General features: G+C 37.7%; 1 long non-coding RNA gene across 2 annotated transcripts; it reads left to right on the plus strand.

Moving 5' to 3' along the window:
* The first annotated feature begins 6 nt into the window (after positions 1-6).
* LOC144026177 (uncharacterized) lies at positions 7-27,997 on the plus strand. 2 transcript variants are annotated; one of them, XR_013285065.1, is made up of 3 exons: positions 7-67; positions 26,727-26,891; positions 27,095-27,997. It is a non-coding gene; the product is annotated as an uncharacterized LOC144026177 (long non-coding RNA). The 2 variants fall into 2 exon arrangements; XR_013285064.1 differs by having other exon boundaries at positions 26,727-27,997.
* The last annotated feature ends 1 nt before the right edge of the window (position 27,998 follows it).

The raw sequence follows: 27,998 nt of genomic DNA on the forward strand, positions 1-27,998 counted from the left end.
ACCATAGTTAGTGTTCACACCTTAAGCATGGAAGAATGTTGTATTAATGGAACATTAAACCTTAAAGGTACACTCAGTATTATACAGTGGCATCTAGTGGTGAAATAAAAAGTCATTCATTTAAAAAAAACAAATGTTTGTGTTAGTAGTAAGTAAAAAGATATGTTGTATCGCATAAACATACTTTTTGAGAATCTAAAGCATACTGTATTAGTGGAGGAGTTGAAAATTATTATTTTCGTTGTGGTTGGTGAAAATAGTGTTCTCGAAATTAATTTTCGGCAGGGAATAACTTTCTGGACTTAAATGCTGGCTGTACCGTAAGCACTGCTAGAATCTGAACTCTCTCACTCAAGTGTGTACTGGTCCATTGTGTAATTGGGTGCACAAGAATTTACAGGCTGCTACGTTTTCCACGGAAACTCGACAAGCAAGCAGCCTTTGCATATTCTATGCAGTATGCAGTCAAGTTACTTTTATCTAGCTAATACAATGTTTTGGGCCCCAAAACTAAAGATCTTACCTCTATTTTGGGGGCTTTGTTGGAAATGTGGTGACATATAGTAGTATCATCAATGTTTTTTTTGTTTTTGTTTTTGTGTCACACTAGATCAACAGCCAAACTCGAGGGGTTCCAGATAGAGGTGTGCAAAATTTCCGATTCTTAGATTATTCACGATTCGGCCGTGGAACAATCGAGAACGATTCACAAACGTCCAAATTCCGATTATATAAATATGCCAAGGGAAGCGAAACGAGCGAAAAGTACGCGGAACTGAAACGCAGTAGCGCGCGCGGTCTTCGGGACGCTTTTTGGGACGGACCGAGAGTACACATCCACAACTCACGCCTCGAGATTCAAAACAACAACAAGCATGGCTGAGCTGACCAACCCACCTCTTCATGACATCAGACCTGCTCCGAAAAGGCAAACAACTTGAGGCGGAAGTATCAGCTAGCTGGCTGCAGTGCGTCGGTTAGCGTTCTACAGGGCGCCGCGCAGTGATACGAACGAACGAACAGAAAAGTAGTGGCTGGCGGTAATGGCGTCTGACTTTATTCAGAAAAGAGTATTGTGGTGGAAATGTATCACGCTTTTGAAAACAAAAAGTTTTTAGAAGAAAAACGCTTTATTTCCGAGACCCCAGCCAGCTTGCTGGACTATTTTCTTTTTTATTTTCTTCTCGTCCAACGTCGAACCAGAACTGGTGTCACCGAACGCTGTCAGAAAGAAGTCAGTGCTGATCGCACACACGGGAGGTGAGGATCAAATTGAGATTCATGTTAAAAAAGCCGAACGATCCCATTAATGTTTACACGTTCATGTTTACACAAGTTAAAAAGCAGAAAAGCACTTGAGGTTTTTTTTTTTTTTTTGTACCTCTGAGAAACTTTAATGTTTACATGTTCATCTTTACACAACTTAAAAAGCAGGAAAGCACTTTTTTTTTTTTTTAGGCATTTGTATTGAAGTAGTAGTTCACATTGTCTTTCATTTATACCTCAATGCACTTTTGAGTGGATAAAAATAATATATTTTTGCTCAATGCTATGTTTTATTCTGTTGAAGACTGAATATACTTAAAAGCTGTTGTTACAGAATGAGGACTTGAGTATTTTATTTACTGTTTTGAACTGTTAACTTGATACTGAAATAGTAGTTTATGTAGGCCTGAGAGGACTTTTGTACTATTTTTGTAACTAATGTACGAAACATTAAAAGCACCAAAATACATTGGTTTTTTTCTGCTGCCTGGGGGGGAAATCAATAATCGTTTTATAATCGAATCGTAGCCTCTGAATCGTAATCGCAATCGAATCGTGAGGTGCCCCAAGATTCCCACCTCTAGTTCCAGAACCATATTCTGATGTATACAAGCATTCATGCACCGTTTAAATACATCACCGACCTGCAAGAAAAAAAATATATCAACGGGAGAGTCAGCAACCAAATTGGAATGCCCCGAATGAGGACACTTCGGATGGAGGACCCCAGAAGGCTTCGGTGTTATACTACCAGTATCTCCACCTACCATATCTGAGCTGCAACAAACTGAAGTCAGCCGAGGTCTTGGTATGTCATTTACATATGGACGGTATTACACACTACATGAACTTTTTGTGTGAAGCAATACGGAATGGTCACATGTACAAGCACCACTTGTTTTACACAGGACCTGCTGACCAGGTGTCTGAAGCCATGGAGTGACTCCTCCCTCACTTTCCTCAGCAAGCCTTTGAAGAATATGATATCATCGTTGGTGGGAACATGCCCTCACTCCATAACATGTAATTGTGCAGACAAGGAGCATGTCAAACTTAATAAAACCAGCAAACATTTAAGTGACTTCATTATTACTGCAGTCTATTCACACAATCAATGGACAATCCTTCCTTAGTTTTGCCCCAATAACATCATAGAGTAGGCGAAAAGTAGTGTTACAGATGTATGTGTTCGGGAGAGTTTGAGGAATGTTGCAATGTTAATGGGGGACAATGTCAGCAAAAATAAAAACATCATGGTATTGAGGTAATCAGATATTTTAGCTGTGTACAACACATACCTGCTCTGTAACACTACTTTTGGCCCAAACCTGTATGTCTAATTTCCATATATTGAAATGCACAGCGTATTGGTAAATTTCTGGACCAACTGCAATTCATGTAGCTCATTATATTCTAACAGCATTTTTTTTTTTTTTTTAGTTAATATGTTCATTTCATGTAGACTTTTATTTTACTTTATTTTATTCATTCATTTTCATGTACTGTACCTTACATTCATTGGCCAATGAAGAATTCCTTGTCATTGCAAGCATTTATAATAATTCTCCAGGCTTTTGATGTTTTACATTTCTGGTCATGTAAAATAGTGTTAGGTTAGGTGTCGAATGAACACTGCATGTTGACGCCAAAGGAAATAGTATTTTTTTAGTTATTCAAAATGTACAAATTAACACACAACAACAATATACAAGTTATACAAACTACAACAACCAGTGTCAGACATGGAGTAATTATATGCCAGGTAAAAAACCTTTGTATTGTCCTCGAGGATCTGGGAAAGTGTCACTTATTTGCCACAAGTCCAGCAAGGTACTGCAGTCTGGGATCCAGGTACAGGAAAATCATAGTGGTGCTGATGTGCCATCAATGTGTCAAAAAGTATTTCTCGGTGTCAGTCTATCAGCTGGACTTGGATATCTTCATGTTCCTCCAGGGTCATTTCCTGTACGAGTCTCTGCAAGAAGGTAACAATTGTACAGTATGTCAGATGAGGTACCAAACAGTGAACTGAAAGTCACTGAGCCAACGAAATACACATTACATGAGCAAGACTATTTGTGAAAGCCATGTAAATTCCTCCACAGTTCACACCATTATTTTGTACGATATACTATACAAATCAGCAAACAATGTAATCTAAATACCACGCAAAGGTACCAAGCAAAGGTTTTGAGCCACTCACATGCATGCTCGAATGGATTATTTTTCAATGCTGACATAATTGTACGTTACATGACACCGCGTTCTCTTTCCTCGTCGTCTCCCTCTCCCCCTCCACGCCCTCGTTGAGATGGTCCAAATGTCTATAAAACATATAACATAACTGTGTGTTCTCTGTTGCATGGTTTTGTTGCACTAACAAATATGAACATAGATAGCCATTAGCATTAGCTGACGTACAGTATTTCCTAACAATGCCACAAAAATATTAATTCTGAAATTAAATGACTAAATCACACATTTAGGGATCTGTACAGTATGTCTCAACATTGCAATTCACTTACGTCATCACATTTGCGCTTCTGTTCTGGTGAATTTCGGTGGTAGGCTGGCGAGCGAAGTGTGGTCTCTCTGGGACACCGTAGTTCGTGTGCTTAAAATCATTGCATTCTCTTGTTTGACCGATAGATGGCGGTCGTGAGCTACACACTGGGGCTTTAATATTTCATTTCAATGGTATTCAAACATGAAACAGATTACAACCTGTTTGTTAAATAGTGGCTCACCATTTTAGACTGAAGTGTCAGATAAATAAATAACACATTTGCATACAAATCTTAGTGTACATGTACAAGTTTACTGATTAGTATTTTCTAAATTTGAGTAAAAAAAAAAAAAAATCAAAACAATCGACTTGTAAATCAGTATCGAATCTAATCATGACCTATGAATCGTGATACCAATCGAATTGTCAGGTACTAGGCAAGTCACACACCTACAAGTGAGTAGCATGCACCCTTCACATTTTGGCAGTTATTTAAATAATCTTGGGACCACATTGAAGAAAAGACAATTTGACACAATGAAAAGTAGTCAGTGTATTGCTTCCTCATAACAGCATGAATGTATTCCTCCAAAATAAAAAGTATTCCTCCTTGATCTAACCAAACCAAATCGAATCATTCCACTTTAAAATGTACTATACTTGAATCATATCGCACCGCATCGTATCGAGATATGTATGAAATCATATTTTATTCACAAGAGGCACACCTCAAGCATGGACATGACAAAAGCGCCAAATTCTCTAGCCTTTGATCAAGCTCTTCGATTTCTTTCTATTTTTTGTTAAATTACAAGTTACTTAGTTACATGTAGCAGATACTGACAACCCTACTTAACATAAAATGACACCCGGTTTTGCCACTTAATTGAAAGTGTGTTTTTACAGTGATGTTTAAGAACAAAGCAAGGGTTAACTGTACTTCAAGTTTTTAATTTCACATTGCTTTGCAACAGCATTTTAACTTGCACTTGGATTTCCGTTAAATTCTCTTGACCATACAGAAAAAAATAAAATAAAATCTCAGGAGGAAGCAGAGAAAGGATTGTTTGGTTGTGACAGGTGAAGGTAAGCAATAATTGTTGTGGCTGCTGCAGATAGCGGCAATAACATTGCTTTCATGGTCCCTGGGTAGACTTGCTGTTTTTCAAACACTTCTACAATAGCTTCATTGAGATACAGTACCTATTCCAGGGGTTTTACTCCAAACCAATACAGTAAAAACTGTGTGACTGTTTACACTAAAATAAATACATAAGCTTAGCAAGTGAACATCATGTTGTCCATTATTTACATTTTATGTGTTAGTGTTTATGTTAACAGTACATGTCTCATACAAAATCATAGGAACTAAAACTGTTGTTCATGGTATGTAAATCAAATGTGTTATATAACCTCAACCTGATGTCAGCATGTGGTTTTAATAATTATGCCGCAAAGCACATTTAAAAAAAAAAAGAAGAAGTAAAGTGACCCCTTGCTGCCTGTTGTTTTATGATAGAAAATAGTATGTTTTTATTTATCTGGGGCAGCGCTGTTGAGCATGTGGGTAATACATCTGCATTGCAGTCAAATATTTTGGGTTTGAATCTCTGGTCAAACTTTTCTTCATGGAGACTGCATGTTTTGTCTGTTCTAGTATGGTTTTTCTGTATGTAGTATTCTCTCCACATTCCAAAAATTTGCGTGAAATGAAAATGAATTGGTGACTTTAAACTGTCTGGAAATAGGAATGTGAAGGCCTATACATTATGTGCCTCTTGCCTAAAGCCAGCTGGGATAGGCTCCAGCTCACCTGTGACGGTGTGACCCAAGTAACTTCAACCGGTATTAAAAAAGAAAAGAAAAGAAAAGAAAAGAAAAGAAAAGAAAAGAAAAGAAAAGAAAAGAAAAGAAAAGAAAAGAAAAATGGTCTGTGAGTCATGCTTTGTCTGGTCCCTCACCTAGAACCTGTTTGCCATTGGTGACCCTTAAGGCACTTTTCCACCGTACCGGTTCCACACCGAAGCGGCAATTTTTGTCCCCGGATGTTAGTGTCTCCACGGGACTTTTTCGGGGCCGAGCCGTTCCATTGTAACCGCTGTTTAGAACCCTTTCGAAAGCAGTTCTGCAGCGCCGGTCGTCGGGGGACTAGCGGGGCCGTGACATCACCTGTCGTCTGATTGGCCGACAACAACGCCGCTGCTGCCGCAAGAAATGCCGTGGCACACGCCCATTTTCTTGTTTTAAGCGAGAGAGGCAGAAGCGCCCGCCGGTCTTCGCCAAAGTCATAAAAATACAGTATATTCAATAAATATAATAATGTTTTACAACATCGTTCAACTATATTTATAATTTAAAAGGTACTTGTGGATGGACTTGTAATGTTTGTGGTTTTAGCGAGCTGGTCGTGAATAATACATGATATACAATAAATATAATAATGTTTACAATGACGCTGAACTATATTTACAATTTAAAATGTACTTGTGGATGGATTTGTAATGTTTGTGGTTTAAAAAAAAAAAAAACATCGCGAGGCTGCCGTGTGTTCCTATTCACTTGAATGAGAGCTCCAGCAGCAGAAATAGCTGTCTTCGCGAGGCGGTCGGGATTCACAATATTTCATCCATGGTGGTCTATATTACATTGTAAATATGGTTCAATGTTGGCGCGACTTGCCACTCGGGAAATGTTATCTCAGATCCGCACGCAATGCGGGAGTGCAAGCTTGGCGTGGACGGTTCAAATGTTGCCGCCCCCTTCTCGCCGTCCGCCAGTTGTAATTGAAAACCGGCGGTTGCTGTCTCGTGTGGTTGCGTGAAGTGTGGTGTGGTGTGGTACCCGGCTGTGCAGGCACAATGGAAAAGGCCCTTTAGTGATGGGATTTTCGGCTCTTTTCGGTGAGCCGGTTCATTTGAATCGGCTCAGTGAAAAGAGCCAGCTCTCAAACGGCTCTTTTAACTTTAGCTTTTCTTTTAAATATTTATGACAAATTTACCATACATTTTGATAAGTGACTTGGTGAACTAAATATTTCACTCTACTGACTGCAAATAGCAACATATATATGTAAAGGACGGCAAATGTCAAAAAGTGATTTATTGCCCCCCATAAATAGTCCTTTGAAGTAAGCCCCGCCCCCTTCCGGCATCTTAGCCAATCAGAAGCCGTTATTTTGAATTAAGCCCTACCCACTTGCCACCTTCTTAACCAATCAGAACCCCAGGACGGCTTCTGTCAAAAATGATTGATGACATTCTGCACCCCCCACCCCACCCCCCTCATCGTCTTAACCAATCAGAGGTTGGAAGCCACCCCCCTCATCGTCCTAGCCAATCAGAACCCCAGGACGGCTTCTGTCAAAAATGATTGATGACATTCTGTTTCCCACAACATCAAACACATGTTTTCCGGTCCCCCCACCCCCTTTAACAAACATAGGGTTCCGGTCCCCCCCCCCAAACAGTAGCTTTGTTGTTTTCCGGTCCCCCCACCCCTTTAACAAACAATTGATTCCGGTCACCCCCCACCGATTGTCTACGTACTTCCTTTGAACCCCCAAACAGTAGCTTTGTTGTTTTCCGGGCCCCCCACCCCCTTTAACAAACATAGGATTCCGGTCACCCCCCACCGATTGTATACGTACTTCCTTTGATTTTTCACACGAATACTGATAAAGCCCCCCACTTTGAAGTAGAACGGGTACCAACCGTAGGAACCCCCGACCCCCCTTATCACCATGTTGGGCGGTAGGAAGCCCCCACCACCCCTCTATCGGGTATGTGCGTGCGTGAATGTAAATTAGTACGAGGCTCACTTATTCTAGTTAATGTGTTGTGAATATTTAAAAAAAAATGTTATCAATTTGTTTCATGTTTTTTAAATAAATAAAAAGAGACTTACCGATGCTTCTGAATACGTAGTCGCGTCTCATTCATGGGGTTTTTCTTTTTTTTTTTTTTTAAATAAAATAAAGAGGATCGGTTTCTAACCGCAGTAGTTGGAAATACAGACGAAAAATAGATTATTCGTGCGTATAGGACGGCTATTTAACCCATTTCAGAACCGCGTCCTTCTTTTTTCTGTCACTAAAACTTGTGTGTTTGTGACTAGGAGCTAGTGAGTTGCGACCCCCTCAAGCCGCGGTAAACGGCGCCATCTATTGGGCAAAGGATGTTACTGCATATGGTTATTGAGGGAGCGAGACAAGGAGGAGCTACACATTCCTCTTAACCATATAATCTACGTTTTCAGTGTAACACGCCATCAGTTCAACCCTACCTTGGATTTACTAAGAAGTTTGTCTGTATTTTTAATTTTAAATAGAGTGAGGTGTGAAATTAATTGATTGATGTCTTGTGCGTTGTATTTGATAGCAATGTAATAAAGAAATTTTGGTAGGATGAACACATTAAAGTTAGTCTACAAAAGTAAATTAGGGTATTAAAATGTTGATAATGAATGTAAAACCTAAAAATTTGATTCAAAGGTATTCAATTTGTAAATTATACATTTTGGATGACGGAACAATGTATGGCATTAGAGTAGCCTTTAAATATTAAGTAGGGTTAATTTTAAATTTTTGGCGACAGCAGATCGAAACTAGCATCATACTAAACCCCCCTGCAGCCATCTTTTTAATGTTACTGAACACTATCCCTATATTAAACCAAACTTAACTCATTTACGTTTCGGTTACAAATGATACGTTTTATTTTTATATGGTGTCTATTATAAGACGATGGATGCTAGAATTTGTACATTTTATATATACGTGATGTTTATAGGTATGCTTAGACGTGTATGTTTTTATTATTTTATGTTTATGATGTGTATAAGAGTACGCTGTTTTGGGAGGGATGGGAAAATTTGTTTACCTTTTTTTGCGTGTTTAAAAAAGATAATAATTGTACTAGTTTTTTTAAAAAAATACTGATTTCGGGAGAGAATATATAATCACAAACTCAGGCAGGAACTGCATGTGGACATTATTGGTCAGACGTCTGCTTCTTTTTAAAACTAAGAGAATTGAAAGTATGAAACTTTGAGTTTCTTGATACGTTATTAGATTTATACTCTACTTAACCCTTAATCTTTAATCTTAAAGCCGATCTTTGCAACAATTTAACCAAAATCATCTTCTTATTAGTAGATTAACACGATAGTCTCTTACAAAGGGTATTCCTGTAAGCCTTTGGCTAATAGTTTTCTATAAAAGGATCCACGGTCTGAATTTATGACACCATAGATGTATTTGTGCATGAAGAAGGGTGTGTACACTTTTATTTTAATTTTAATTAGAGTGAGGTGTGAAATTAATCGGTTGATGTTTTGTGCATTGTATTTGATAGCAATGTAATAAAGAAATCTCGGTAGGATGAACACAATAAAGTTAGTATAATTTTGTCTACAAAGGTAAACTAGGGTATTAAAATGTTGATAATGAATGTAAAACCTAAAAATTTGATTCAAAGGTATTCAATTTGTAAAATTATACATTTTGGATGACGGAACAATGTATGGCATTAGAGTAGCGAAAATTTGTTTACCTTTTTTTTGTGTGTGTGTGTGTGTGTTTAAAAAAGATAATAATTGTACTAGTTTAAAAATACTGATTTCTGGAGAGAATATGTAATCACAAACTCAGGCAGGAACTGCATGTGGACATTATTGGTCAGACGGTTGACAGCGTGTGTGCATGTTTTTTTTTTGTTTTTTTTTTCTGTTTTTTCCTATTAGTAAAACAGACTGTTATATCTGATGCTTTAGTCTGAAGTATACTTTGTATTACGATACAAGCGATTCTATACCTTCTATTTAAAACTAAGAGAATTGAAAGTATGAAACTTTGAGTTTCTTGATACGTTAATAGATTTATACTCTACTTAACCCTTAATCTTTAATCTTAAAGCCGATCTTTGCAACAATTTAACCAAAATCAGCTTCTTATCAGTAGATTAACACCTTAGTCTCTTACAAAGGGTATTCCTGTAAGCCCTTGGCTAATAGTTTTTTAGAAAGGATCCACGGCTTGAATTTATGACACCATAGATGCAATATGTATATGAGGGAGGGTGTGTACACTTTTATTTTACGGCTATAGCAATTCAAATTGGAATTTTCCACATTTACCAGATTTAAAGACATACTTAGATGTTATCCTAAATGTTATAAGCGATTCTCTTTGCAACAATTTAACCAAAATCATCTTCTTATCAGTAGATTAACACCTTTCTCTCTTACAAAGGGTATTCCTATAAGCCCTTGGCTAATAGTTTTTTAGAAAGGATCCACGGCTTGAATTTATGATACCATAGATGCAATATGTATATGAAGAAGGGTGTGTACACTTTTATTTTAGGGCTGTAGCAATTCAAATTGGAATTTTCCACATTTACCAGATTTAAAGACACACTTAGATGTTATCCTAAATGTGATTCACTGTGCAAAATAATAATACTAATGACACTAAATCACGGCAAGGCGTTGCTCACGTTCTAGTTGTAAACCTGCTTTGGGGATATACATTTTCTACAAATGTACCACTGAGAATATTTACGAGCTTGTAAATAAAATACTAAAGGGGTACCAACCTGAAAAATTAAATTTTTGGAGGTTTTAGCTGTGTTAAAATGCTCTTACCTTGCCAAATACATGACCGAATTGGAGTTTTCCTCCATTCTCCCCTCTCTGAGAAATTCTGTTCTACAAAACACCAGCCCCACCCATCCTGAGAAAAAAAGCTGTAGGCGGCCTTTGACACCATAAGGTTACCCTCTCTCACGTTTTTGGTGTACGTCTAGCTATGTATTTTATGTTTTTGAGCTGTTGTACATAAGATTGTGTTGTACATAAGAATTTTACCCCCTCTTACGTTTTTGATGCGTTATAAAACTAATAAATGCGCTGATTTTTTATTTTTTTAAAAAGGATTAGACTTAGAGAAGGTGTTGGTGGCACTCTCATGAATAAAGTGCGCAAGTTGTTTTAGCCCCTCTGCAGATGCGTACACGTATAAAATGTTATTTTTCTGTTTCTAGTTTTGTTACCGCTAGTGCTATAATTTGTGTCTATACGATTTTTATCGGATGTCTCTATGTATTTTTGTTGTTGTTTAAGTTTATAAGGTTTGTATATACGAATGCGCTGTGTGGAAACGGGTTTTAACATCTATCGTTTTTGTAATATTTAAAAAACTAATAAATATACTGTTTTTTTTTGTTTTTCTTAAACTGATTTATGAAAAGGACTTGTAATCGCAAACTCTTTTTTTAAAAGCAGTAACTGATTTAGGAGGTGGAGGGGCAACGTATTATGGGGATCATACTTTTTGAAATCTTTAAACTGTCGTTTGTAAGAGTCTTCTATCTTGATGTTAGCCTTTTTATCTGAATATGTATGAATGAAATATCTTCTAATTATTAGCTCGGATTCTTTCAATGGATAGCCCTGTAACCCTTAGGTTAGTAGTTTTTTAGAAAGTATCTGGGTATGAAATATGTTATGTTAGGAATATGGCGCGTACGTGAAGAAGGTACGTCTGGCTATGTATTTTATGTTTTTGAGCTGTTGTATATAAGATTGCGTTGTACATAAGAATTTTACCCCCTCTTACGTTTTTGATGTGTTATAAAACTAATAAATGTACTGATTTTTTTTTTTTTTTTTTTTTTTAAAGGATCAGGCTTAGAGAAGGTGTTGGTGGCACTCTCAGGAGCAGAGTGCGCAAGTTGTTTTACCCCCTCTGCAGATGCGTACACGTATAAAATGCTATTTTTCTGTTTCTAGTTTTGTTACCGCTAGTGCTATAATTTGTGTCTATACGATTTTATCGGATGTCTCTATGTATTTTTGTTGTAGTTTAAGTTTATGAGGTTTGTATATACGAAAGCGCTGCGCGGAAATGGGTTTTATCCTCTTATCGTTTTTGTAATATTTAAAAAAACTAATAAATATACTGTTTGTTTGTTTTTTTGTTTTACTTAAACTGATTTATGAAAAGGACTTGTAATCGTAAACTTTTTTTTTTTTTAAAAGCAGTAACTGATTTAGGAGGTGGAGGGGGGAGGCTGGTCCAAAGTGTGCATGTGTGCGTGCGTGTGTAGGGGTGTCAGTGTTTACGCCTAGGGGGCAGTAAAACAGTCTTTGAAAGTGATTGTCATACGATGCTTCGATCTGAAGTATACTACTTTGTAGTCGCGTATAAATAATTTTATACATTCTTTTTAAAAAGAGAGAAATGTAGGTACGAATGTTCGAGCCTGTTAAAATGCAGCGAACTTTATACTTGATTTAGAAATTATTCTTTAATTTACTAGGGCAATGTATTGTGGGGGGTCATACTTTTTGAAATCTCTAAGCTGGTGTTTGTAAGAGTCTTCTATCTTGATGTTAACCTTTTTATTTGATGATGTATGAATGAAATATCTTCTAATTATTACCATGGCTTCTATCAATGGATACCCTTGTAAGGCTTAGGATTGTAGTTTTTTTAGAAAGTATTCGGGTATGAAATATGTCATGTTCGGGACACGGTGCGTACGCGAAGAAGGTTGATGTAGTTTTATTTTTGTTTTGTTTACGATTTAGTTTTTTTTTAGGGGGATGTAGGCATCGTTTTAAGGTGCCAGGTGTATTTTGTGCAAATAATATATGGATACTTACTTTTTATTTTTGTTACCGATAGTGCTTTGTTTCGTGAAACCCTTATGTTTTGTTTTGTTTCTTGTTTTTTTTTTAACTTACCCATCGATGATAAATAAAACGTCTTTAGACTTATCGCTAGCGAAGATGTAGCACGTTTAACATTCTAAATAGTTTTATCGCTGCACGACGTATTCGAACTAAGAGATCCCAAGTCTTTGTGAGTTTTTTTTTCTCTTTTAAATACTTAGAAATTCCCATTGTTAAATTAGCCTATAAGATATTATTGAATATGATAGGCTGTAAGATTAGCTATACTAAATCACCCCTGGATTTAAAACACAAAACTATGAGATTTAATCAGAGCGTAACAATCTACCGCGACGATCTTGTTTAATCTTAAAACCGCTCTTTGCAGCAATTTACCTAAATATATAGTGAACAAACGTGTATCTTGTATGACTAAGAGACATTTAACTTTTGATTGAACGATTTATTTTTTCCTTACAAATCGCGCTTACTTTCCGATGATACGCGTAGGTAAACAATTTTTTACAAGTATGATTGTGAAATAACAGCTACTAAATTACTTAATTTGAATGAATAATATTATTTAAGACGTCTACCCATCTAACGCTTTAAAAATAGCGACATAATTCAGATAAAAATATTATTCGTACTATATTGTTTGTTTGTTTTTTTTACAATAGTTTCCGAGTTCTCACAATAGATGTTCGATGATACTATTTTATGTTTTTCTTACCGGTATGATTAACTTGTATTACATTTATGACTTTTCGCTATTATCTTTGCATCGTTTTAAGGTGGCCGGTGTATTTTGTACAAATAATATATGGATACTTATTGATTTTTGATCAATTTTTACTCGTATATTTACCTACTTTTGCTTTTAGGCGTATGTTAGTTAGTTAGTTACTTGTATATGAGTGCGTATTCTAACTTTCCCATTCACTTCTTGGTTCCATTCCATCACCCCTGTGAGACCGGACTCGTCTACTTAATATCACTAAAGTCTGTTCAAAAATCATTGGACACCCTGTCAGAGCCTTATCTTCCTTTTGTGACCGAATCCTGCTCGATCCGTTTCACTCACTTCATCGAATGTTTGAGTGGCTTCCATCATCTCAGCAGACTGAGACGCCCACTCTGACGAACACAGCGGCGGAGGAGGAGGACTACATTTGTCCCCAGAACACTAAAATCTCTTGAACAGTGACCCCCCTCCCGGGCCAAATTGCGACAGACTGGCTGACTGACACGTAGCACTTTAGTGTGAAGCACGGAGCACTTTCTTTTGTTTTTTTTTATTGTTATTTATTATTTTTCGTATTTGTTTTTTTTTTAATGTTCATTGATTTCATGTTTTGTTTTTTTTAACTTCCCCTCGAGGACAAATAAAAGCGTTTTTGAATTGAATATTTAATTACTTGTGGTATTTTATTCATTTTTAAGTTATTTTTTGGTCTTAAAAAGAGAAACTAAAGTCTTTATCACTAGAAGTTTAATAGTTTTTTTAATTCCTATCCACGCATCCCTCGCCACTTCCTTGCTCCACCGGTGGTCTAAAACTCGATAAGAAAACAAACGACAAACATGATTTTAATCCATACAGATATATTTTTTATTTAGTTACACGGGACGTCAACAAAAAGACATGATATACATTGTAAAGCACATCAAATAAAACATAGGGACGCACCTTGCTTTCAATAACAGTTTGGAAGTTTTTCATTTCATTTTTAGTTTCAAAGACTCGTCGTTGTCGTAATAATATTTAGCACAGTCAATAAACAATGTCATGACGGTCACCAAATGTCCCGCTTTAATATCATGGTTACACCAATTATTCAATACATATTCCATCGTGTCAGTCATGTTTACACGGTTCTTCAACAGTTTTGTTCTCAATGGATGTGTGTAAAATGGTTTTCTCTACAATTTCTATCCAATTATGCAAGCTTTCGAAAAAGATTCGCCCATCTCACACGTACCAATCAGCGATCAGATCTAGTTGTTCGTGGCTCAGTCCTCCGTCCCAACAGTTATCGAGAACGATCTTAATTCTGTCTAACACCATACGCTCATGAACGTAGTCGTGCAGCACAAATTCTACGATGCGTTGGACTTCCTCGGTAGTCGTCTCACGATGGGTTATGGTTAAGATACGGTGAATCGTCGACAGAAAACGTCCGTTACACAGTAGTTTCATGATACCTTCAAAATTCCGAGCAAGATAATACGGTTCCCGATCATAAAATAAGCAGGGATGTCTTAACTGACTCGGTAATTTTAAATCACATCCGGAGCAATTCTCTCTGCTATATTTATGGATAGCGCTCATCAACATATAGCTAACAGTCTGCTTAATACAATTATATCTTGCATTTATTACCCACACGTCCGGTGCGTAGTTCCAAACCAATTCACCCTCCCTCTCCTTAGGCCCGGCAGAAGCCGTCGGTAGACTGGTTAGCGAGTCGTCGTCGTCCACGGAGGTCTCAAGAGAGGTAACGTTACTTTCCGTACCGTCCTCAGTCGGGCGATCTTCGGGTTGAGGAGACCCGGGCGGAGGGTTATTCTCCTCTTCCTCAGCGATAGGGTCTATCATCTGTAAATATAAACGTAGGTAACCCTCCTTTTTTTAATTATTATTATTATTATTGATGTTATTAGGCTACATCGATTCGTCAAAAGTAGTTTACCGGGATGGATGCCGTAGACCCGAAGTCAGTAGACGATGTCGAGGATAAGTTGCAAGCGGTCATGGGGCTGGAACTCCGGTAGGGTCCGTCGATAAAGGTTACGTTTGCCTCATCCTCTTCGACGTCCGAACGCTCAGGACTAGATGCTGTAAGATTTGGCGGCTCGCTGAAAATCTGCATACTTCTGGAGAGTCGTGGGGATGTCCAGATCGTTCTAACTCGATCCCCCGGAGGTGGTGGCACTAGTGAATCTCCTCAAAGATTATCAAACGTTCGCAATGTTAGGGGGAGCGGTCTTTATTAGCACGAGACCCCCCACAGGGGCGTGGTTTTTACCAAAAAAAAAGGTTGGTGGCGCTAAAAAAACAGATTTTTTAAAAATGAAAGTCAGAGAGTCTCCTTGATTCCTTCGCACATTAAAATCAATATGCGACTAATATAAAAACATTTACCGTAAAATAAAACATCTTTGAATAAGTCCCCCCTGTTTTAATCCGGGATAAAACATTTAACGATAATATTCGTCAGTAAAGACACAAGGGGTATAAGCCGACGTTTAAAGCGTGTAAAGACGTCGCTAAAGAGTAAACTCTCGGAATAACTTTAAATTATAAAACGTTAGCCTCACGAATAATTAGTCAATACGGGAATCGAGTAGTTAAATATTAATTACAAATTTTAACGGTATACATAAGCATTCAATAAAAATACAAGCGGGCGATTAATACTCGGCAAAGTTACGCCTAGAATTTTTAAAATAAAAATGTGTAAACACGTTTTGTTTTACTTTGTTTTGGAGGGACCGAGTATTTTGAAACATTTCATAGTAAAGCGTAAGGAGAACTAAAAAGTTTCATAAAGGTAATAATTTGACTTTATAAAAAAACAAACAAAAAATAACTTAAAAATGAATAAAATACCACAAGTAATTAAATATTCAATTCAAAAACGCTTTTATTTGTCCTCGAGGGGAAGTTAAAAAAAACAAAACGTGAAATCAATGAACATTAAAAAAAAACAAATACGAAAAATAATAAATAACAATAAAAAAAAACAAAAGAAAGTGCTCCGTGCTTCACACTAAAGTGTTACGTGTCAGTCAGCCAGTCTGTCGCAATTTGGCCCGGGAGGGGGGTCACTGTTCAAGAGATTTTAGTGTTCTGGGGACAAATGTAGTCCTCCTCCTCCGCCGCTGTGTTCGTCAGAGTGGGCGTCTCAGTCTGCTGAGATGATGGAAGCCACTCAAACATTCGATGAAGTGAGTGAAACGGATCGAGCAGGATTCGGTCACAAAAGGAAGATAAGGCTCTGACAGGGTGTCCAATGATTTTTGAACAGACTTTAGTGATATTAAGTAGACGAGTCCGGTCTCACAGGGGTGATGGAATGGAACCAAGAAGTGAATGGGAAAGTTAGAATACGCACTCATATACAAGTAACTAACTAACTAACATACGCCTAAAAGCAAAAGTAGGTAAATATACGAGTAAAAATTGATCAAAAATCAATAAGTATCCATATATTATTTGTACAAAATACACCGGCCACCTTAAAACGATGCAAAGATAATAGCAAAAAGTCATAAATGTAATACAAGTTAATCATACCGGTAAGAAAAACATAAAATAGTATCATCGAACATCTATTGTGAGAACTCGGAAACTATTGTAAAAAAAACAAACAAACAATATAGTACGAATAATATTTTTATCTGAATTATGTCGCTATTTTTAAAGCGTTAGATGGGTAGACGTCTTAAATAATATTATTCATTCAAATTAAGTAATTTAGTAGCTGTTATTTCACAATCATACTTGTAAAAAATTGTTTACCTACGCGTATCATCGGAAAGTAAGCGCGATTTGTAAGGAAAAAATAAATCGTTCAATCAAAAGTTAAATGTCTCTTAGTCATACAAGATACACGTTTGTTCACTATATATTTAGGTAAATTGCTGCAAAGAGCGGTTTTAAGATTAAACAAGATCGTCGCGGTAGATTGTTACGCTCTGATTAAATCTCATAGTTTTGTGTTTTAAATCCAGGGGTGATTTAGTATAGCTAATCTTACAGCCTATCATATTCAATAATATCTTATAGGCTAATTTAACAATGGGAATTTCTAAGTATTTAAAAGAGAAAAAAAAACTCACAAAGACTTGGGATCTCTTAGTTCGAATACGTCGTGCAGCGATAAAACTATTTAGAATGTTAAACGTGCTACATCTTCGCTAGCGATAAGTCTAAAGACGTTTTATTTATCATCGATGGGTAAGTTAAAAAAAAAACAAGAAACAAAACAAAACATAAGGGTTTCACGAAACAAAGCACTATCGGTAACAAAAATAAAAAGTAAGTATCCATATATTATTTACACAAAATACACCTGGCACCTTAAAACGATGCCTACATCCCCCTAAAAAAAAACTAAATCGTAAACAAAACAAAAATAAAACTACATCAACCTTCTTCGCGTACGCACCGTGTCCCGAACATGACATATTTCATACCCGAATACTTTCAAAAAAACTACAATCCTAAGCCTTACAAGGGTATCCATTGATAGAAGCCATGGTAATAATTAGAAGATATTTCATTCATACATCATCAAATAAAAAGGTTAACATCAAGATAGAAGACTCTTACAAACACCAGCTTAGAGATTTCAAAAAGTATGACCCCCCACAATACATTGCCCTAGTAAATTAAAGAATAATTTCTAAATCAAGTATAAAGTTCGCTGCATTTTAACAGGCTCGAACATTCGTACCTACATTTCTCTCTTTTTAAAAAGAATGTATAAAATTATTTATACGCGACTACAAAGTAGTATACTTCAGATCGAAGCATCGTATGACAATCACTTTCAAAGACTGTTTTACTGCCCCCTAGGCGTAAACACTGACACCCCTACACACGCACGCACACATGCACACTTTGGACCAGCCTCCCCCCTCCACCTCCTAAATCAGTTACTGCTTTTAAAAAAAAAAAAAGTTTACGATTACAAGTCCTTTTCATAAATCAGTTTAAGTAAAACAAAAAAACAAACAAACAGTATATTTATTAGTTTTTTTAAATATTACAAAAACGATAAGAGGATAAAACCCATTTCCGCGCAGCGCTTTCGTATATACAAACCTCATAAACTTAAACTACAACAAAAATACATAGAGACATCCGATAAAATCGTATAGACACAAATTATAGCACTAGCGGTAACAAAACTAGAAACAGAAAAATAGCATTTTATACGTGTACGCATCTGCAGAGGGGGTAAAACAACTTGCGCACTCTGCTCCTGAGAGTGCCACCAACACCTTCTCTAAGCCTGATCCTTTTAAAAAAAAAAAAAAAAAAAAAATCAGTACATTTATTAGTTTTATAACACATCAAAAACGTAAGAGGGGGTAAAATTCTTATGTACAACGCAATCTTATATACAACAGCTCAAAAACATAAAATACATAGCCAGACGTACCTTCTTCACGTACGCGCCATATTCCTAACATAACATATTTCATACCCAGATACTTTCTAAAAAACTACTAACCTAAGGGTTACAGGGCTATCCATTGAAAGAATCCGAGCTAATAATTAGAAGATATTTCATTCATACATATTCAGATAAAAAGGCTAACATCAAGATAGAAGACACTTACAAACGACAGTTTAAAGATTTCAAAAAGTATGATCCCCATAATACGTTGCCCCTCCACCTCCTAAATCAGTTACTGCTTTTAAAAAAAGAGTTTGCGATTACAAGTCCTTTTCATAAATCAGTTTAAGAAAAACAAAAAAAAACAGTATATTTATTAGTTTTTTAAATATTACAAAAACGATAGATGTTAAAACCCGTTTCCACACAGCGCATTCGTATATACAAACCTTATAAACTTAAACAACAACAAAAATACATAGAGACATCCGATAAAAATCGTATAGACACAAATTATAGCACTAGCGGTAACAAAACTAGAAACAGAAAAATAACATTTTATACGTGTACGCATCTGCAGAGGGGCTAAAACAACTTGCGCACTTTATTCATGAGAGTGCCACCAACACCTTCTCTAAGTCTAATCCTTTTTAAAAAAATAAAAAATCAGCGCATTTATTAGTTTTATAACGCATCAAAAACGTAAGAGGGGGTAAAATTCTTATGTACAACACAATCTTATGTACAACAGCTCAAAAACATAAAATACATAGCTAGACGTACACCAAAAACGTGAGAGAGGGTAACCTTATGGTGTCAAAGGCCGCCTACAGCTTTTTTTCTCAGGATGGGTGGGGCTGGTGTTTTGTAGAACAGAATTTCTCAGAGAGGGGAGAATGGAGGAAAACTCCAATTCGGTCATGTATTTGGCAAGGTAAGAGCATTTTAACACAGCTAAAACCTCCAAAAATTTAATTTTTCATGTTGGTACCCCTTTAGTATTTTATTTACAAGCTCGTAAATATTCTCAGTGGTACATTTGTAGAAAATGTATATCCCCAAAGCAGGTTTACAACTAGAACGTGAGCAACGCCTTGCCGTGATTTAGTGTCATTAGTATTATTATTTTGCACAGTGAATCACATTTAGGATAACATCTAAGTGTGCCTTTAAATCTGGTAAATGTGGAAAATTCCAATTTGAATTGCTACAGCCCTAAAATAAAAGTGTACACACCCTTCTTCATATACATATTGCATCTATGGTATCATAAATTCAAGCCGTGGATCCTTTCTAAAAAACTATTAGCCAAGGGCTTATAGGAATACCCTTTGTAAGAGAGAAAGGTGTTAATCTACTGATAATAATTTGATTTTGGTTAAATTGTTGCAAAGAGAATCGCTTATAACATTTAGGATAACATCTAAGTATGTCTTTAAATCTGGTAAATGTGGAAAATTCCAATTTGAATTGCTATAGCCGTAAAATAAAAGTGTACACACCCTCCCTCATATACATATTGCATCTATGGTGTCATAAATTCAAGCCGTGGATCCTTTCTAAAAAACTATTAGCCAAGGGCTTACAGGAATACCCTTTGTAAGAGACTAAGGTGTTAATCTACTGATAAGAAGCTGATTTTGGTTAAATTGTTGCAAAGATCGGCTTTAAGATTAAAGATTAAGGGTTAAGTAGAGTATAAATCTATTAACGTATCAAGAAACTCAAAGTTTCATACTTTCAATTCTCTTAGTTTTAAATAGAAGGTATAGAATCGCTTGTATCGTAATACAAAGTATACTTCAGACTAAAGCATCAGATATAACAGTCTGTTTTACTAATAGGAAAAAACAGAAAAAAAAAAAAAAAAAAAACATGCACACACGCTGTCAACCGTCTGACCAATAATGTCCACATGCAGTTCCTGCCTGAGTTTGTGATTACATATTCTCTCCAGAAATCAGTATTTTTAAACTAGTACAATTATTATCTTTTTTAAACACACACACACACACACAAAAAAAAGGTAAACAAATTTTCGCTACTCTAATGCCATACATTGTTCCGTCATCCAAAATGTATAATTTTACAAATTGAATACCTTTGAATCAAATTTTTAGGTTTTACATTCATTATCAACATTTTAATACCCTAGTTTACTTTTGTAGACAAAATTATACTAACTTTATTGTGTTCATCCTACCGAGATTTCTTTATTACATTGCTATCAAATACAATGCACAAAACATCAACCGATTAATTTCACACCTCACTCTAATTAAAATTAAAATAAAAGTGTACACACCCTTCTTCATGCACAAATACATCTATGGTGTCATAAATTCAGACCGTGGATCCTTTTATAGAAAACTATTAGCCAAAGGCTTACAGGAATACCCTTTGTAAGAGACTATCGTGTTAATCTACTAATAAGAAGATGATTTTGGTTAAATTGTTGCAAAGATCGGCTTTAAGATTAAAGATTAAGGGTTAAGTAGAGTATAAATCTAATAACGTATCAAGAAACTCAAAGTTTCATACTTTCAATTCTCTTAGTTTTAAAAAGAAGCAGACGTCTGACCAATAATGTCCACATGCAGTTCCTACCTGAGTTTGTGATTATATATTCTCTCCCGAAATCAGTATTTTTTAAAAAAAACTAGTACAATTATTATCTTTTTTAAACACGCAAAAAAAGGTAAACAAATTTTCCCATCCCTCCCAAAACAGCGTACTCTTATACACATCATAAACATAAAATAATAAAAACATACACGTCTAAGCATACCTATAAACATCACGTATATATAAAATGTACAAATTCTAGCATCCATCGTCTTATAATAGACACCATATAAAAATAAAACGTATCATTTGTAACCGAAACGTAAATGAGTTAAGTTTGGTTTAATATAGGGATAGTGTTCAGTAACATGAAAAAGATGGCTGCAGGGGGGTTTAGTATGATGCTAGTTTCGATCTGCTGTCGCCAAAAATTTAAAATTAACCCTACTTAATATTTAAAGGCTACTCTAATGCCATACATTGTTCCGTCATCCAAAATGTATAATTTACAAATTGAATACCTTTGAATCAAATTTTTAGGTTTTACATTCATTATCAACATTTTAATACCCTAATTTACTTTTGTAGACTAACTTTAATGTGTTCATCCTACCAAAATTTCTTTATTACATTGCTATCAAATACAACGCACAAGACATCAATCAATTAATTTCACACCTCACTCTATTTAAAATTAAAAATACAGACAAACTTCTTAGTAAATCCAAGGTAGGGTTGAACTGATGGCGTGTTACACTGAAAACGTAGATTATATGGTTAAGAGGAATGTGTAGCTCCCCCTTGTCTCGCTCCCTCAATAACCATATGCAGTAACATCCTTTGCCCAATAGATGGCGCCGTTTACCGCGGCTTGAGGGGGTCGCAACTCACTAGCTCCTAGTCACAAACACACAAGTTTTAGTGACAGAAAAAAGAAGGACGCGGTTCTGAAATGGGTTAAATAGCCGTCCTATACGCACGAATAATCTATTTTTCGTCTGTATTTCCAACTACTGCGGTTAGAAACCGATCCTCTTTATTTTATTTAAAAAAAAAAAAAAAGAAAAACCCCATGAATGAGACGCGACTACGTATTCAGAAGCATCGGTAAGTCTCTTTTTATTTATTTAAAAAACATGAAACAAATGGATAACATTTTTTTTTTAAATATTCACAACACATTAACTAGAATAAGTGAGCCTCGTACTAATTTACATTCACGCACGCACATACCCGATAGAGGGGTGGTGGGGGCTTCCTACCGCCCAACATGGTGATAAGGGGGGTCGGGGGTTCCTACGGTTGGTACCCGTTCTACTTCAAAGTGGGGGGCTTTATCAGTATTCGTGTGAAAAATCAAAGGAAGTACGTATACAATCGGTGGGGGGTGACCGGAATCCTATGTTTGTTAAAGGGGGTGGGGGGCCCGGAAAACAACAAAGCTACTGTTTGGGGGTTCAAAGGAAGTACGTAGACAATCGGTGGGGGGTGACCGGAATCAATTGTTTGTTAAAGGGGTGGGGGGACCGGAAAACAACAAAGCTACTGTTTGGGGGGGGGACCGGAACCCTATGTTTGTTAAAGGGGGTGGGGGGACCGGAAAACATGTGTTTGATGTTGTGGGAAACAGAATGTCATCAATCATTTTTGACAGAAGCCGTCCTGGGGTTCTGATTGGCTAGGACGATGAGGGGGGTGGCTTCCAACCTCTGATTGGTTAAGACGATGAGGGGGGTGGGGTGGGGGGTGCAGAATGTCATCAATCATTTTTGACAGAAGCCGTCCTGGGGTTCTGATTGGTTAAGAAGGTGGCAAGTGGGTAGGGCTTAATTCAAAATAACGGCTTCTGATTGGCTAAGATGCCGGAAGGGGGCGGGGCTTACTTCAAAGGACTATTTATGGGGGGCAATAAATCACTTTTTGACATTTGCCGTCCTTTACATATATATAGCAACAATTATCAAGCAAAGAAAATGATTTTTTTTCTCATTTTATTGAACAAATTAATAGGCTGCATAAAATAAGCAAGAAACAAAATTTAAACTTCAACCAGCAACAATCAAAATAACAATCAAATAACAAAAATAGTGAATAGTAATTTAACTGCAACAGCAGCAGCGAACAAAACAAACATTACCTACTCACCCGGTCCAGGATAAAAGACCTAGCTTTATTTTAAATTTGCATTAAAAAAAATAATAATAAAAAAAAAATAAAAAAAAATCTCTTCTTCTCTCATCTGACTTCAACCAAATGTTACTGCGTTTTCGGCTCACCTTGTACAAACCGTGTTTGTGTGTCGTCCTTTCCTCTCCTGTTTTCTCCTCTTCCTGTCTCTCTCTGAAAGCGGAGCAATGTTGTCCGCGTGCAGTACCACCTCCCCCACCCCCCACCCTACCCCCATCCCTACCCCCTCCCTCTCTGAGCACGGCAGCTGAGATACTGCCAAACCTCGCTTCAGACACGTGAAAAAGAGAGAGCGACATAGAGTGAGGGAAAATGACAGAGCTGGCTCTCGAGGGAGGGTGCCGGCTCTCATCATTCACTTCAAAGAACTCTTCACTCACTCTTCGTACCGGTTCGTTCGCGACCGACACTTCAGGGGCATAAAGCCCCAGACAAAATAGCTCCTTGGATCACTGGGACACGCAAACCCCTCCACCACGATACAGTGATGACTCACGGAGGAGACGTCAAGTACACTAGGTTGTTATACATTCAAATTGTCCTAAAACCTTTATTTATGGTAAAGTCAAATTATTTCGCATCATTCATTATTAATAACCATATAATGTGAAAAAGTGTACCATTGTACTATGTGATAAAATTGTGATATGATAAAACTTAGTAACACTTTTAAAAAACATCTAAACTTTAATAACGAGTAAGGAGGATGCAAAAATGTCACAGCTTGTTTGTGTATTCTTTTGTGTTGTACAAATTGGGGGGGGACACTGTAAGATGATAAGCTCATTTGGCGTTTTTCCACCAACAAGCCCAGAAACTTTGAGTCTGGGTAAAGGGAGTTCTTGGTTCTAAAAGTTCACCAGGGAATTTAGAATTGTGTTTCCACAGCGTCTTAGAGTTCTCGGTAATTAATTCAAATGAGTTTGATTGAGCCCAGCTGATGTAAAAACTGCCCCCAAATTTGATCAATCAGCCGTGGCCATTACAGCCCGCCCCCTCAAAGGTACTGCCTGGCTCATGAAGACCCTGCTGCTGAGATAGTACTTGGATGGCCCCTGGGGAATTGAATTACCCTGGTAATTGTTGTTGGTGGAAAAACGCGAGAACTGAATTTTACCAAGGTAAACTGAAAAGTTCTCCAAAAGTTCCAGCAGTGGAAAAACGCCTTATTGTCACACCATGGTGTTGTGATGTGCCCTTCCTCATCTGCATCAGCCCCGCCCCTTTTCATGTCCACCTGTTCCCCATTGCCTAATCACTCTATCCATCCATCCATTTTCTTGACCGCTGGCGCCTATCTCAGCTGGCTCTGGGCAGTAGGCAGGGGACACCCTGGACTGGTTGCCAGCCAATCGCAGGGCACACAGAGACGAACAACCATCCACACTCAGAAGCACACCTAGGAACAATTCGGAGCGCCCAATTAACCTGCCATGCATGTCTTTGGAATGTGGGACGAGACCGGAGTACCTGGAGAAGACCCACGCGGGCACGGGGAGAACATGCAAACTCCACCCAGGAAGGCCGGAGCCTGGAGCCTAATCACTCTCTCTTGTTAAATAGACTGCATCAAACTTATGAGCATGGCTATTAGTGTAGCAGAGGTTTACCTTCAAGCAAGGCAACAGTTTTCACACACAGAATTTGTATTGTTTCATGCCCAAATTTACATTATACAGTTAATGCATTCGATGCTAATCTAAAAAGAGTCACCCCGGGTTTTCACCGGATGCGGTTGCGGTGCGGTTGCGGTGCGGTGCGTCTTGACTGCGTGCTCCGGACGGGTCAATTTTTTTGTCAATCCACACCGGCTCCGCACAGCTGCGGTCCGGCAGCTCCGTCGCCGCCCACTTCCCAACGTGTCTTGCGGGACCGCGCGCGCGCGATCATGTGGCATTTCACAACGACAAACATACAGAATGTCTGTGCTCAACAGAGAAGCAGAAAGAGAGGTGGACTTCTTTTGATTTAACCTTTTCTTCTTCTTCTGCTATGAGATTCCATGCAGCATCCTTTTTTTTGGTTGTCCTTGTAAAGTATATTAATAACGAGAGTCGGGTCAGTGCGGGTCCACTCTTTATTTCTGTCTTCCGGGTCCGGCTGCCGCTCAGTACGGCAAGCGAGACGGGCACAACAAGCAATCGCGAACATCAAACTCACAATACATTACAGTCCTTATAAAAAGGATGTGCCGTGTCATATATTATTTTGTGGTTTTCCACCTCCAATATAAACCTCTCCTCGTCCATGTTCGCTAGTGTCTAAACCGTGAATGAGCACATGGCCCGGCGACGCCCACGTCACGTTTTGCTGAAAAACTTGCGAAATAGGAGCTGGCGAGTGTTTTATTCTGAAAGGTAACCGGAAATTTATTTTGAAACTGCCTCGGTCTTCCTGTCCCGCTCGATGTGTTTTGTGCTAGCTTGCCATTTGCCGGAGGCCTACCGCTGCGGCGTCCGGCAAAAATAGAAAATAGGTCTATCCTTGCGGAAGGCTTGCGGCACGCCGCAGGCCTTCCGCAGTCGACACGCAACGCACCCGCAAGCGGTGTAAACTGCACCATTCGAATGAATGGAATCTAATTGCTTGCGTCGCCGGACCGCACCGCAACCGCACCGCAACCGCATCCGGTGAAAACCCGGGGTCAGGAATGTGTTCATGTGCACAAATCTTTGACCATTAAGGTCAAGGTGTCAGTCTCAGCCTTTCTTCCGAAATTGTGGAAAGCACACAGTGGCACACTCTCAGAGGGAGACGCTGTTGTGAAGCCAGATGCTGCTGCAATGGTTGACAATCACTTTTCAACCCTTGAGACACATTTAGATGCATGCAAACACACATACATTAACAAAGACAGTTGGTTGGACAGAGATGGCGAAGGAAGAATAGCACAGAGAATAGGGGGAATGAAAGCTTTGAAACAGAAAGTTGACAGCTGTCTGATACACATTCAGATCTTACCCATCCCAAAGGAAAGTGCAAGTTATGCACCATTTCCCAAACCTCCCGAAGGAAAAGTGTCATTTTCCACTACTTAATAAACGGGAGCCAGGAGAACAAGCAGCAATGGCACATATTGAATAGAAATCCCGTCACTGCAGAATGGGTTTGGCTCTTTGATTAACATTTGGTGAGACCTATTTGACCACAACAGTGAAAAAGAGATGCATGCAAGACAGTTGCTTTCACTCAAATGACTAGAGGTTGACTTTATGGCCCTTGACTGCTGATTGTCTACAATGATCATTGACATGCATTGAGCATTTATACAGTATATGATTTACAAACATCCCAATTAGCAAGAAATAAAATTTTTACTAACAGTTTATCAATTTTTCCCCAGAAACATTGCAACATAACAATTTTTTTGTTTTTGTTTTTTTTTAACTTTCTTAAAGCCCCAGTGTGTAGCTCACGACCGCCATCTATCGGTCAAACAAGATAATGCAATGATTTTAAGCACACGAACTACGGCGTCCCAGAGAGACCCTACTTCAACAGCCTACCACCAATTTCACCGGAACAGAACGCAAACAACTTCTGGTATTCCCTCGAGTGATGACGTAAGTGAATTGCATTTGTTAGACATACTGTACAGATCCCTAATAATTGTGATTTAGTCATTTAATTTCAGAATTAATATTTTTGTCGGCATTGTTTGGAAATACTGTACGTCAGCTAATGATAATGGCTATCTATGTTCATATTTGTTAGTGCAACTAAACCATGCAACAGAGAACACACAGTTATGTTATACGTTTTATAGACATGTGGACCATCTCAAAGGGGGCGAGAGAGACGACGAGGAAGAGAAAGGAGGAAGAGAACGCGGTGTCTCGTAACGTACAATTATGTCATCATGTAAAAATAATTCCATTCGAGCATGCATGTGAATGGCTCAAAACATACCTTTGCTTGGAATATGTGGTATTTAGATTACATCGTTTGCTGATATGTTTAGTATATCGTACAAAAATAATGGTGTTAACTGAATTACACACCTGCAACTCAGACTCGTAATTCCCCCCGTGTCTTGTTGCTACTAACCACTCAGAAAAGTGCTGCTTACAAAAACATTTGAAACCCTTTACTCAGATATCGATTTGTCACCATGTTGAACAATTTTACCTAATAAATATCACTAAGCAACTTAATTAGTTTTGATTGAAGATACAACAGCTTCCTTGTACTTCGATGTGCAGGAATTTACATGGCTTTCACAAATAGTCTTGCTCATATAATAATGTACTTCATTGGCTCAGTGACTTTCAGTTCATTGTTTGGTACCTCATCTGACCTACAATTGTTACCTTCTTGCAGAGACTCGTACAGGAAATGACCATGGAGGAACATGAAGATATCCAAGTCCAGCTGATAGACTGACACCAAGAAATACTTTTTGACACATCAGCACCACCATGATTTCCTGTACCTGGATCCCACATCAGCACCACCATGATTTCCTGTACCTGGATCCCAGACTGCAGCACCTTGGTGGACTTGTAGCAAATAAGTGACACTTTCCCAGATCCTCGAGGACAATACAAAGGTTTTTTACCTGGCATATAATTAGTCCATGTCTGACACTTGTTGTTGTAGTTTGTATAACTTGTATATTGTTGTTGTGTGTTAATTTGTACATTTTGAATAACTAAAAAAATACTATTTCC

The sequence above is a fragment of the Festucalex cinctus genome, chromosome 9 (assembly GCF_051991245.1).
Source record: "Festucalex cinctus isolate MCC-2025b chromosome 9, RoL_Fcin_1.0, whole genome shotgun sequence".
Lineage (NCBI taxonomy): Eukaryota > Metazoa > Chordata > Actinopteri > Syngnathiformes > Syngnathidae > Festucalex > Festucalex cinctus.